Below are 13,937 nucleotides of genomic sequence, written 5' to 3' on the forward strand. Positions count from 1 at the left end.
GGCAAATCCCAAAAGCAAGCAAGCAAACAAGAACAGGAACAACAAAAACACATCAAAGATTTAGGTTTTTTATTTTGTCTTAATGCACCTATATACCTCATTAGGAATATCACCCTCTCTATTTAAACTTTCAAAAGTTTCAGATTCTCAGTCATGAAGCAGCTGAGCTCTACAGAAACCAGACAAATATTGGAATTCCTTTCAGCTGGTGTTGATTCTGTAGATTATTCCAGACTAGTGATATCTGATACAGTCAATCAGTCAAGCTGCTTGAGCAATCTGCTCCACTCTATCAGTGCCATATTTTGTCTATTCCACTGTCATCACTGAAGAAATTTGTCATCTTCTTAGTGCAGCCCAAAATTATAATGACTATCATGATTCATTTTAAAAGTACTTACCATATTTTGCACAGTTTGGGTACATATGTCAGTCCTGAATATTTAATAATGTAATAGACATCATCTAATTGAAGGGTTTATGATAAGCTATAAGCGACTTTTACTTCAGCCATTTTCCATGCAGATTCATACAACAAACTTCAAACTGTATACAAGCATATATGGAAATTTGTAAATAGAAAACATTTAGTAAACACAACAAAAAAGTCTGTTTGCTGAATTCTCTATATTCTTAGACATTTCTATACTGTGGTCAAATTCAGAATGAGAGATGTATTTAAGGTACTATCTTCCTCTATCCAACATACACTGCAAAGAGGAATATATTTTTTCTTACATCCTGTTCCTATGATGGTACTCAGCTTTTTATTATAAAGTTGGTGAAGGAGTAGTTAGGAAATGAAGACTCAAAATCTGATGAGTAACCTAGTTAAATAAGGAACTTTTTTCCCTGAACAAATAAAAGCAGTTGAATTAATTAGGCTTTTCATGTCAAAACACCATGTCCCCCAAATACTTTGAGTTATGTATCATAAAAAAGTGACCCTCAAATAACACAGGTAATCTGATAACATAGAAGAGCAAGTAACAGTGCATAATTAAGTTCATAACTTTGTGTTTGTATACTGATTTCAGGTAGCTTCAGGAATAAAATCAGTGAGAATGCAAAAACGTTTTCTTGTGATTTCAAAAAATAACTTCTATCTGTACAACCTTCACAGAAAAGCTATGTAATGTGAATAGCAATGCATTCTTTTTTTTTTTTTTTGGTCACTGGCTTGATTAGAATAGATGATAACAACAATCAAAAGCACAAATAAAAAAACCCAGAGAATTTTCCTTTCCAATTACTCCATATAAGTAACTACTTTAAGTTGAATCTTAGTTCATATATTAAGACTTAAAATATTAAAATATACATTTTAAAATATTAAAATTTAATGCAAAACATTCACTTATTGAATGTTTTGTTTTTCAAGAATTATTAGACCTGCCTTTATTAATAAATAATTAATAAACAGAATAAGATTTAAACCAATCTTTTAAATGTGTTACTGAATAGACTGAATGCTTTTCTAAAGCAAGGTCTTACAGGTGTTGATAGGAGAAAATTTACTTGTCAATTATATTTTTCATAAATCTGACATCAATTCTATATGATACATTCCAGCATTATTAACTGCAGCTTTGCTGATTAGGAATTACTATCTACTACTTCCATAAATTACACATCATTAACAGTGACAGGCAGGTACAAGTTGCTGCTCTGTTAAAGCACAGGTCTCACATAGGTCTTGTGCTATAAGCCAGTAAAGAACTTACTTTGTAAGAAGCTGTATGGCCTTCGATCTCTCTGACATCAAGAGTCTAAATAAATGATAATTCATAATTGCCACATCCAAATATTCAGAAGAGGTGCTAAGGTGAGGGTAATTTAGAGATGCACCACACTATTAAAAAAAAAGACTTTTTGTAATACATGCCTAAAAACCTCCTCATTTCACCCATCCAAGAAATCCTGTTGAGGATCTTGGATCCAGTAAGATGAGTATAACAGAACCAAGTCCTACATTTTGCATCAAATAAATAATTTGCATTTACTTTAAAATGAAGCAGCCAAAATTAGTAAAAATGATGTGTCATAACATATATTTGTAGAATTATCCTACTTGTTCAGCATAGCTTATAGTCTCTTACATGTTATAGACTTAGAGTCCAAACTATCCAATTACAGCTCATTTTGAGTAAGCATAATAAAACCTGATATACATAAACCATCTCATATCTACCCCTTTCCCTAACATGTGGAACTGTGGAACTCATGACAGAACTGGGCATAATCACAGTCTTAAGTATCCTGGAAGGTTGCTCTACTGTCTAAAAGATTCCTCTAAAAGGAGATGCAGTGTCCTCCTACAGCTCTTTTTCTGAAACAGGGAGAACATGTTGGTCTCTGTATTTTGTGTTAAACTCAGTTCTGTTACTGATATTAAGTGTGCTATGTTCACCCCTACCAAATCAAACTTGCTAGAGAATTTATATGAGAAGCACTTAGTTTAATGCAATTTGTAATACGTATCAAAGGCAAAATGGTTATTGAGCTGAAACAGATCTTTGGTATCTGAAAGACTCATGGATTTAAAATGAAGTTTTAAGTTACTTAGAAGTTCTTAGAAGAACAGATAAAAGTTATGGGAATTGTATTCTTGGATATTGCTGCATAAATGAAAACTAAGTGTCACTTTGAGAATTCAGTCTTCTGTTTGGACTTTGTAACATTTTACATTTACTTTCTACTCAGTGTTATAAAGGGGCAAATAACAAACACTTCTATTCCCCTTGGACCATTTCACCAGTGTAATTTACTGCTCTTCTATCTTAATTAAAACTGAAATATAATTTCTTTCTATTTCTAACTAATTTTGCAAGAATGCCTCTACAATGATAAAATTCAGATGCGAAGGTCATGTTCTTTCCCATGGTACCAAATTATATTGGCTTAATTTTAGAATTGTATTTTTGAACTGTATGTTCAAATAAGTAAACAAATCTGGAACCTGGAAGGATACTTCTGTACATGTAACATTAAAGCTATGAGCTTTGAGCTTTAATGAAGTAAATAATCCAGCAAGTACAAGTAGAGGTAAATAATCCAGTATGAACATAGCTCTCATTCATGGTTCTTTCATTTCCTCTCTTTTTTGTCTCTTACTGCTTCCAGTTTGGAATGGGTTCAATAGTTTTCTACCTTAATTTCTAAATTTCTCCATGTAATAAACAGATAAATATATACTTATGTTTCTTACTTTCCATTTTACAAAATGAAAATATAAGAATAATATACATAAAAATATTAAAAATCACTACAGTGTTAATTCATTGTGAGAGCTTAATAGAATAATAGCGGTTTATGGTCCTGAAAAGGTAAAGTATGGATGAGAACTGGCTGAACTGAAACTTACCTTACAGGAATACCTATTTAATAACATATTTCATTTTAGCATGCAATCCAGAAACAGAGTATAAATTTGGGGAGTTTTATGTGGGAGGAAATAAAACTATTTCCACCATTAAAACACACTCAATGGCTTTATACCTCAGAGTAAAATTTTGTTAATATACAAAAATTTGCATTAAGTATTTTCTCTATGGACTTCAATTTTAAATGAAGTGGTTTATGTTTTTTCTTTGTTGACATGTCTCTAAGATACATAAAACTGTCCTGAAAAATATTTTATGGTGTTCATATGTTGCATGCTCTTTCTGACCTTTGGTTAAAGCATGAACAGAATGGTATGGCATTCTGCCCCATCAGCCAATTTTCTGCATTACAAGTATTTTTTTATTGAGTTAAGGTTGTTGAGGACCCAAGTACACTGTAATAAGTGTTGAAAGTTGCTTCTTGTCAGGAGATGAATGTGTGTGGTCATTGGTCTCTGGACATTACTTCTTAATAAAAAGCAATTTACTTAAATTACTTTTCTCACTCCTTTTGTTAATATTGCAAAATTACAAGCAAGTAAAGGGAAAGCTTTTAACTCTGCTTTGGAGGAAATAGTGTTAAATTTGTTCATTTAGGATCTAGAGTAATTGATTGACCCATGTAAAACCTAGCCAGACTAACTGTAACACAAAGGAGAGTTGGCCAATTACAGTTTTGCACATTCTTCAAAGATGTCATCTAAACTGTAAAGGGAGCTGTATGTGATAATGAATCATTACAATACCACGGCAAATTAGATACTGATGATATATTGTTATGCCCTGCTCGAGCAAAGAGATATCAGTCTGATGTTCTCAATTTCCACACAGGCATTACTTCAGGAAAAAAGTTGTTCTTAAACAGGTACCAGAATTAATTTAAACATAATTCTCACTTCTCAAAGAACAGTGAAAGAATTTTGTGGATTTATGTGAAGGATTTTATCAGTGACTAAGTACCCTCCAAAGAGATCTGTCTGAATCAATGGTAATTCAAAGTTTGTCAGAATAACAGGCTGGTATTTTTCATGTAAACAACTTTTATTTTGTTCTCTTCAAAACAAAACATCCAGTTTTACAGTAAAGACTCGAAAGTAAATAACTAAAACTGAAACAAAACTTTTAAACCATGTCTGAAGAAACACCTCAATGACTGAGGGGTTTTTGTTTTTTTCACTCTTAATTCACTTCTCATATAGACTTCACATGAGAAAAGATTTCTGTATCTTGAAAACTTTTGCCAGTTAGAAATAGTGTTTCCACCCTGACCACCTATTCTTTGCTCTATGCAATTATTCCATGACAAGGTGACTGGCACAATCAGGAATAACACTTCATGTATTTTACATCCACTGTAAGGTTACCTTTCTTCTAGAAAAGTTTGATAGCACTCTAAATTAGAAAAAAAATAGTTTTGCAATGTTTTATTCCAATATAGCAAGACAATGAAAAGGTAGGTTTATTACAGATTTCTGTATATATGGTCCCTGCAAGAGTTTGGATGAAAATAGATCTTCTCCCTCTATAACTCAAAAGTCTGCTCAAAAACCTATAATCTCAGTCACAGGAAGCTCTACAGCTGAATACAGGAAAAACAGCAATATGGGTAAGAAAATATTTTTCTTATAGCTGACCTTGTGTAAATACATTCTTATTGATTAGAAGTATTCTGACTGGAAATCTTATGTCATGCAAAACGTTTCCTATTTTTCTAAGAGTTCAGCATATAAGGAAAGAAAAAATTCAGAAAGTTAAGATCATGATGCAGCTGGATTTCTCTGAAGACACTGCAAAAACATTTCCTTCACTAACTGTGAAGGATTTAATGGTTTCCTATGACATGGTCAAACATTGGGACATCATTATCCAGAAAAGGTCACATAGTTTTTCTGACTTGTAAAACATGAAAATACTGTGATGGCTGGGAATACACTTTTTCTGCTATAATTTTTGAATACTGGATGCTAAAAGCTATTTGTTTTGCAAGCCACTATAGCTGCTTTCAATGCAGTACCACAAACCTGATTTTAACTATAAAAACTAGCATGAACACTGAAAATGTAGGTGTTTACTTGACTCTGGAGAGTGATAAACTAACAATTAAATGTTAATTATCTCGTATCACACTGTGTATGACTCAAAATAATGCATATAGGGCACTAAATACCTTCTGAACTACTCTGTCTAGATGTGACCTTAACTTGTAATGAAATCCTCATTAACATACAGGACTACAAGTATACCTGTGCAACAGAATGTTCATCCATATTCTATTCAAATAACCTTTGAATTTCTTAATAGGTCTTCTCAATGTGGAATCTTTCCAACTAACAGATCTATAAACTTACAGAGCTGAAACAAGTGCTGTTAAAATAAGCATTTGAACAGCCATGATTAATGGCATGGCCAGGAAATGCAAGTCAGAAGAGATACATTAGTTAAACAATCTTAGCCATTTTTTGTAACAAAGCTAAACCTGTGGATGAGTCAGCAACATACCTTAGTTTTCAATTACTTGACTACTTATGCCTGCCCCTGAAGACCCTTTTTATCTCTTTAGCCAGCTAGCAAAAGCACAAGCTAACTTTTGTATGCTTACACAATGTTTTAGACCTTTGAATACTCTAGGCATAACTGCACTATGCCTCAGTGGTGAGGAATCACCTCATACAAAGTGAGAAGAAGCAGATTCTGTAACGCTGATGCAGAGCTCACTGAAATCAGTAAGATCTTTCCATTAATGACAATGAGTTTGGTCAGTTTCTAGGGCCCTGATTCTGTAACACCAGGCTCTGTAACACCAGGCACTTTCTGTAGCGCATCATTTGCACTTGTACAAAACTTGTACAAATAAGAATGGTGGCTTTTCCTGTTTGGTTAGATTGTTTAAGGTCAAAGGAAATGTAGATCATTGCTGCTCTGATGCATCTGATATGTTATTAAGATTCTGGTAGTAGCAACAGAATTGTGTTCAGTTTCTTCATTTCCATCAAAACCATAATCTCTATATATACTTTTAGTAAGAAATAATTAAGATAGAAGATTTAGGCAGAACAATTAAGACATACAACTTGTGTGTGATTATTTCCACAGTTCCACTCATGGACTAGTTGTTTGCACACAGAATACTTTATGTTAACCATTTTCTTGAAAAAGGCCAGCATATCTAATGTTGAAAACATCTCTGAAACGAATATGTTAATAGTACTAAAAATACTGAAAATAAAAAATTAATTTTTCTGTGAGGAATGTCACAATAAATTCCTACTGTTTTCCACCTGAGGCCTCAAAGATATATGTGCTCATTCTTGACTTTTTACTTGTCTGAGCACGTGTATTTCAATTGTTTAATTAAATTGCTTTATTTAATCTGATCAAAACTCCTGTGCAGCTACTCTTTCTTGTGACTGGAACAATTTAAGACATTCAGAGCAGTTCAATAAATTTCCAGCAAGATTTCTGGTTTCCAACTAGAGTTAACCAACTGTCAGCTGATTGTAGACAATGTGTGCATCCTCCTAGTTTCTTTTAATGTGAAGAGGAACAGGTTCCTTTAAAGTTGTCATGACTTAAGGAATGCTACTTCATCCATCATAAGAATTGAAAAGGAACATTCTTTTATTAGGAAAATGCACCTTAACACAGGATGCAGAAATCTCCCACTAAAAGAGTTGACTTAACCAAATCAAGTACAATGAAGAATAACCATTTGAACACATCCTTCTTCAGTTTACCACAATACAACATAGGCATATTCCTAATACATGTAGCTGAATGGAAATAAGCATTCTCCAAACTATATTGTTCAGCTGTTTGTTTGCTTGTGTTCTTTTTCTCCCCAGTTAATTAAAATTTTTTACAGGTATCACCTAAAAAAAAGTTAGACATGCAGATACCAAATGCCTCCATTCTCTGGTATCAAGACATACTATATTTCATATGATCTAAAGAATTCTGGCTAAAAAGTATAATACATCATAATAGTCATAAATAAAGCAAGATTTTTCACAGTGTTTTTGTTTCATCACCTTCTTAATAGTTCAACATTTTCTCCTGCTTTGAAGCAAAAAAAAAAAAAAAGTCATGTAGAAATTCCAATTTCTACTTAGCTCTATTAAATTAACTTTGTTCCAGGTGACTGAAAGATGTTTTTTTCTTGCAGATGTTTCATTCATCAGAATAGACTTAGATGAACTGCCTTAAATATAACCATTTTGTTTATTCTGGGTTTTGGAAAGGAGTGAACAAATGAGCTTTAAAGTAATGTTTGCCATGCCTTGGGGAACAAGTGAGCTTCCTGTTTCAAGAAACGTATCTGCTTTACATATATTTCTTTTTCTTTTTTTTTTTTTCTCTGTGAAGCTTCTGGTTTCTGTATTTTCAAAGAATTGTTTGTGAATTCATCCATACAACTACCACTCAAATCAGGGGACAATTTATTTAAACCCTGAACAATGCTTTGCCAAATTAAAGGTATGAATTTTGAGAAGATTCTCTTTAGAATACACTTTCAGGCAGAAATGTTTATTACTTTAGCTGATGGCACTGAAACTCGGAATTACAGATGAGGTGAAAACTAACTACAGGCTGTTTTCTGAAGACAAAATACAAAAAGAAATTCTTTTTATTCAAGGAAAATACAGATAATCTGAGAAGAAGTTGTGCAGTACATAAATATTAGGGTCATATAAAATATATATTTTTCCTATCCTAGTCAGTGTCATTGCTGACACTTTTTCTTCCGGCTTGGAACACCAGTAATGCTGACTCCTTTGAAACTGATGAAGCCTGCTGTTTTTCCCTATTTCGTCTATCACTCAGTGCAGTAATCACTGTGTTTCAGAGGAGGAGTAAGCTAATATGAAATTAGACAAATCTCTTAGGAAATTCTTTATTTTGGTATAGTAATAAGATCCTTCATGCTGCTTCATTGGGCGTATCTATGATAGAAAGTTAAATATAAAGACTTTCTTTCCCCATCATTTCTCAAGATAGGCTTTTTTCTATGCATTCTGCATTCATGAAGTCTGATGACAGGCATTTAAATAGGGAAAGCATTTCTGAAGGAGATTTCTTCTGCAGACTAGAAGTATGCCAGCACTATTGTCAATTTAATTTAGATTATTAAAGACATAAAGTCCCCCATATTGACCCACAAGCCAATATGTTTTCTGAAGGAGCCTTACTAATAACAGATATGAAGGGATCAGTAACCATCTTGCAGAAAAAACGTGAGCATGATTCCCATCCTTCCTAGTGCAAAGATTCCAGGGAAAGGTTCCATTTCCAAAAACTTTTTATATATTTTGCCTTGCAGCAATGTTGATTAACCATATAAATTTCCCACTGGTTAGGCTGGACACCCTAGCTCTAACAGTCAGATTGCTGATTTCATGAGGCTGGGGCCTTGCAGATAAGATACTTGATTTAGAAGTATCATGTCTCCCACCTTTAAGGCAAGTGCTCTATGTAGAAGCTGTTTTCTTGATCCTGTATGTATAGTGCAGAAACAGCACAAAGGATTCCAGGGCCAGGCAAAATTCAAGACACTTTCTGCCTACAACTTTTCTCTGGGAGATATTGCAATTGGCTTTTTGCTTGGAGTGTTAGTCCTGCACTCTCTAAGCATTTAATATTCCCTAGGCACTGCATTGTCGATGAATTCAGGGGCTATAGATTCTGTTTTATTCAGCCTTTATTGATTGGCACTGAAACACTTTACTTTTGATTGCAACATGAATTACAATGCTTAATTTATCCTAGGAATGGTCTTGTGAGCTAAGCAGAGAAGTGTTACTTTGTTTTACAGATGGGAACTGGAGTACATATAAAGTCCATCTCTTCAAACATACTTGAGGGAATTCGTCCACCACATATGTACTGAAGATCAGCCTAGGCTGCTACTTTAGGCCATAAGCATCTTGGTCTCATGCAGCATTGAAAGTTTTGCTAGTTGATATTTGCAGAAATCGCTGCATAGCAAGCCACATGCAATGGTACAGAAGTCTGTCAGGATGTCTCCTGTATAGCACTTGACAAAAAAATAGTGAAAGTTCCTTCTCCAATTCAAGCAGAGCTTGGCTTTGAAGGTAAATCCCATATATCATAGCCGTTATAGCTGTTCAGGGAATAGCACACCTGCTCTGCCTTCACACATGGTAGAGACAAGTACAGACTTGGAAAACCAGGATGGTATACAGATGGAAGCTCCTAACTGGCCATAAGCAGATGCCTTCCTCTCTCCAGTCAGTCTCTTAAATCTGCCCGATTCTTTTCTTTTTAATGAATGCTTAGCTAACTTACACAGTTTCCTATCAGCCTGAAGGGTATGCTTCCCTTCGGTGGAGCATTAACTGTGAATTACATGAAACCTAGGCATTCAACTCAGGACAGAGAGTTCCAGTAGACTGTTTTCCTTTCCCTTCTGCCATCACTCTCCCTTCATTCTCAGCAATAAAACCAGCAACAAATGCTTCCTGGATCTGAATCTTTTCTACTTTAGATACAAAGACCATCTTTATTTTTTACCACACAAAATGCTGGGAACTGAGAAAGAGAAGGTAAAGGGAAGCAATGGCCTTGTGGATGTATATTTTCTTCAAAGGTTTGTAAAATTTGAGTTAGCCTGTGCCTTTTCAGAGATACTGGGTTTTCTGTGCATGTTTATAAAGATATCTAATAGCCAAAATGAGTACAAAGATAATTTTTTAATAAACGCACCTTATTCTGATCAAAAAATCCTGTTCTAGTCATGGTATTCTCACTGATTTCAGAATCAGCTAGTCTATGTAAAATATATGCTGAGACACATATAATACAGGTAAGCAGGTTATAGAAAGGCTGGTTAGTTCTCTGTATTTTTAATGTCTGTGTTTCCAGAGAAGCCTGAAAGAGATATGCCAAAGCCCGTGTAAGATTTTTTGACCTTCTAAATAGCAAAAGTTCTGTGAAGGATACAAGACAAATTGATGTTACAAAATGACCGGAACCAAACTATTGGCTTAACTTAATGCAAATGCTTTAGAATTCACTGATTAGATTCTGAATTTAGCCAAACACCAGTTCACAAAATAATATCTTTCCTGTCTTTTTCAATTTCAGAATTGTTGCAGTAATATAGTGACTACATTCACTGCAATAAGCAGAACTTAAGCTTCTCTGATCAGTTTTCAGTTAGTAATGTTTTAAAAACATAAAATTATTAATTCCATTTGATTTGTTAAATTTAATATTATGTCACTTGGGAAAAAAAGCAATATGGTAACAAAGTAACTTATCTGAAGAACTGTGCATTCAGAAATAAAATTTGTTATTTTAACTGGTATGATTTAAAAGCAAAACAAACAGTTTGTATGCTGTATGCATAATAGGGTAAATAGACCTTACTTGCTTCAAAGAACATATTGACATCTTAGAATTTGTAGTTTAGTTCTAAAAGTAATACTGTTTCTAACACTTTCTCCAACACATTATTATTTCTGCAGTGAAAGCAATTTTCATCATTTATTGTGCCTCTTAGATATCTACCATGAGCTTATTTGATCTAGAAGAAGCTACATTAATTTACATCTTGCAATCAGCACTCTGAAGTACTGACTTTGAATGACATTTTCTTCAGCTCCTTTCAGAGATGACAAACACTGGCACTATTAGATGAAGCCTTAGTACGTTGCCTAAGAGTAAGTCTTAGGTCCACAGGTCATTCAGCAATTCTGCTGTTGCAAATTATGATATCTCTTGTATTAGACAAATTCCTTGCTTGTCAGAAATTATTCTTGTCACTGGGCTAAGATGCAGTTTGGAATGAAAGTGATAGTGTAACATATGGCCTTTGCGGTAGGATGGCAGACACATATTCACTCACTCAGAGGCTATTAATCAGCTCTTGATGCAGTGCCCTTAACTCGCTAACCTCACTTCTGCATTTTGCAGTACAAAACCCACCCAACCAAAGTCTTTAAAGAAAGCTGTGCTTTGTATTGTACATTTCAGGGAAGCAGACTATCCTACAGTTTCTAATTTCAGCTTCTTTTTGTGGGTAACCATCATCTGGTGACAACAACAATGTATTACTACAGCAAAAGTTATGATATCATGGGTGGATAATTTGGTAATAATAACTGATTTTGTGTAATGATCTTTTATAAAAACAGTTTTGGTAGATATATTCTGCATAAGGAAAAGGAACGAACAATATGCAGCACATATTTTCCTTCCATCTTGTTATTTCTCTTCTTAGTTATTTGTTCAGTATAGTTTATTAAAGATTTTAGAAGAGCATTTCAGCAGATGGAGCTATTACTTGGATATAGATATTCTATGTAGGCATACCAAATAAATATATATTGCAAATGTATTAAAATAAATATAAATTATTCCAAGTCAATATTTTTACTTAATTTGTCTAAAAAATAAATTCAGAGGCTGTTTAAATTATCAGGAAAAAAAAAAGAACTAGAGCTAACAATGAGATTTACTGTGTCCGTAACAAAATAATAAAAACATGCTGTCCAATTGGTACACAAATAAATTATGCTCACCCTTTTACAGTTTGATTACAAGTTTAACCAAATCAAACTGAATCCTATGGAAGGATATACATTCAGAAAATCACAGTATGATAGCCATATTTCTGTAGGTTCATTACCTTATAAAACAACCCCAACTAACAACAGTCACCTTACAAAACTGGTCCGCTTTAAGGAATGTGCAAAATTATTTATTCTCAGTCAAAGATTTTTGTTGAAGTTTTATAATGTGTGCAGCCTCTGGTTTTGATTTGGTACAGCACGAGAGTGTGTATAGTACTTCTACAAGAAGTAAAGTATGTAATGGGAACAGCAAAGCATGTGCTCATATTTGGTTTCATTTTGGGCAGGCAGTCAACCTATGTGTATGTTGACACCTGGATAACTGGCTGGCATGTAGAATTATATTCTTGTTTTCTATTGGGTTAGGTCCTTCAAGAATAAGAAGTATCTGGCTTTTCTAATTTATTTGTTTGAGGAGATATTTTGTTTTCATTTTCATAGAAAAGCCAGTAGACTAATTCTTATGCCTCTGGTAAAAATACTCTTACCTGAAGATAATAATGCACATAATTCTTTACAAGACTGACACCTGTCTAAAAAAAATAATTTAGGATTGGATGTGGGAAAACCTAACTGCATTGTCTTACGTCCATGTTCCTTATGGAACCCTCTCACAGTATTTTACGCTGTTCTACAGAAGGTGCTTGTAGTAATTTTGAGGACTATCCTGACTAACAATTTACTCATTTCCAAATAATTTTCCAGAAGCCAACCTCAACCTAGAAACATAATTTGGTCTATGAAGTTATTATTATTTATTATTATTTACATATAGTGATATAGTCCCTACATCACACTTTTATTATCATTAGTGCTGAGGGAGGATAGTTTGATAAAAAATAAAAACTACCATAGGTGGGGTTGAGGAAAAGATTGGGGTTTTGGGACGTGCAACATGACTCAGGAAACTCCTGCTAAATTTTCTGTGATTTAGATAAAACTGTTGGCAGCCCCTAAGGTTTACCAAGAGCTAGTAACAGAGGCTGCAGTAAAGTCTGTTGATAGGGTGATAGGGTGATAGGGTGTAGTGATAGGGTGTAGTCTGTGGAGGCAGAGCAGGAAGGCTCCTGTTACTGGCAGGCTCACTAGGGAGGGGCAGAAGTAAAAAGTGAACTAACTGGTAGGGTGAGACACAGCAGTGAAGGTTCAGATGTGGAAAAATGGAATGCAGAAGGTACACAGAGCAGGAGCAATGTATGCTAGAAGTCAGTGAGTACACCTAGTTCTTTTTTACTAGAGGTCCTAGGAAGGACTCAACACCTTCCAGCAACCATGGGCTCCTTTTGTTTTGATTGTCCAGAAAGTGGATATTTTATAGCACTTTGCTTGCACGCACTTAATGTTTGTTTGAAGTCCTGTTCATAAGATCCATAAGTTCAGATCAGATGGCTGGATTCTCAGTATAATGCATGGAATAAAGTCATGGCTTAATGAAATGTCTGAAAGCCAGAGCCAGGGGAGAAGGAAGGATTTACCAGTTGCTGCATTTATGCATAGCTGGGAGCTGCGTAAATGATGCAGCAGTATATACTGAGGAGAGGATACCATATAACATTCATCTCACAGAAATACGCTTGACTGTTATGAAGTGGTGGGTAGCTGATGGTCTGGAACAGGCACCAGCACAGTGATACCAAGATGCTCGCTCCTTCTGTCTGGGTGTAAACTTGCTAGTAAGGGGCAGCAGTCCCCCACCACTTCCACCCCAGTTCTCCTGACCAAAAAAAAAAAAAAAAAAGCAGGCTCAGCTCTTATGGTTTACTGATGTGTTCCAGCTGCAATAAATAAGCACAAGATTGCTTGTCTACTACCCCACGACAACCCTGGCTACAAGATTTGCATTATCTGGCTTTCTTCACATCCTTGTACCTTGCTTTCTCAGCCCCAGTCTTCTCCCAGGTAAACAACCTATCTCTAATTACTTTTCCCCTACTGGTCCCAGATTTATGACATCCATACCCGC

This window comes from Ciconia boyciana, chromosome 5 (genome assembly GCF_034638445.1).
Source record: "Ciconia boyciana chromosome 5, ASM3463844v1, whole genome shotgun sequence".
Lineage (NCBI taxonomy): Eukaryota > Metazoa > Chordata > Aves > Ciconiiformes > Ciconiidae > Ciconia > Ciconia boyciana.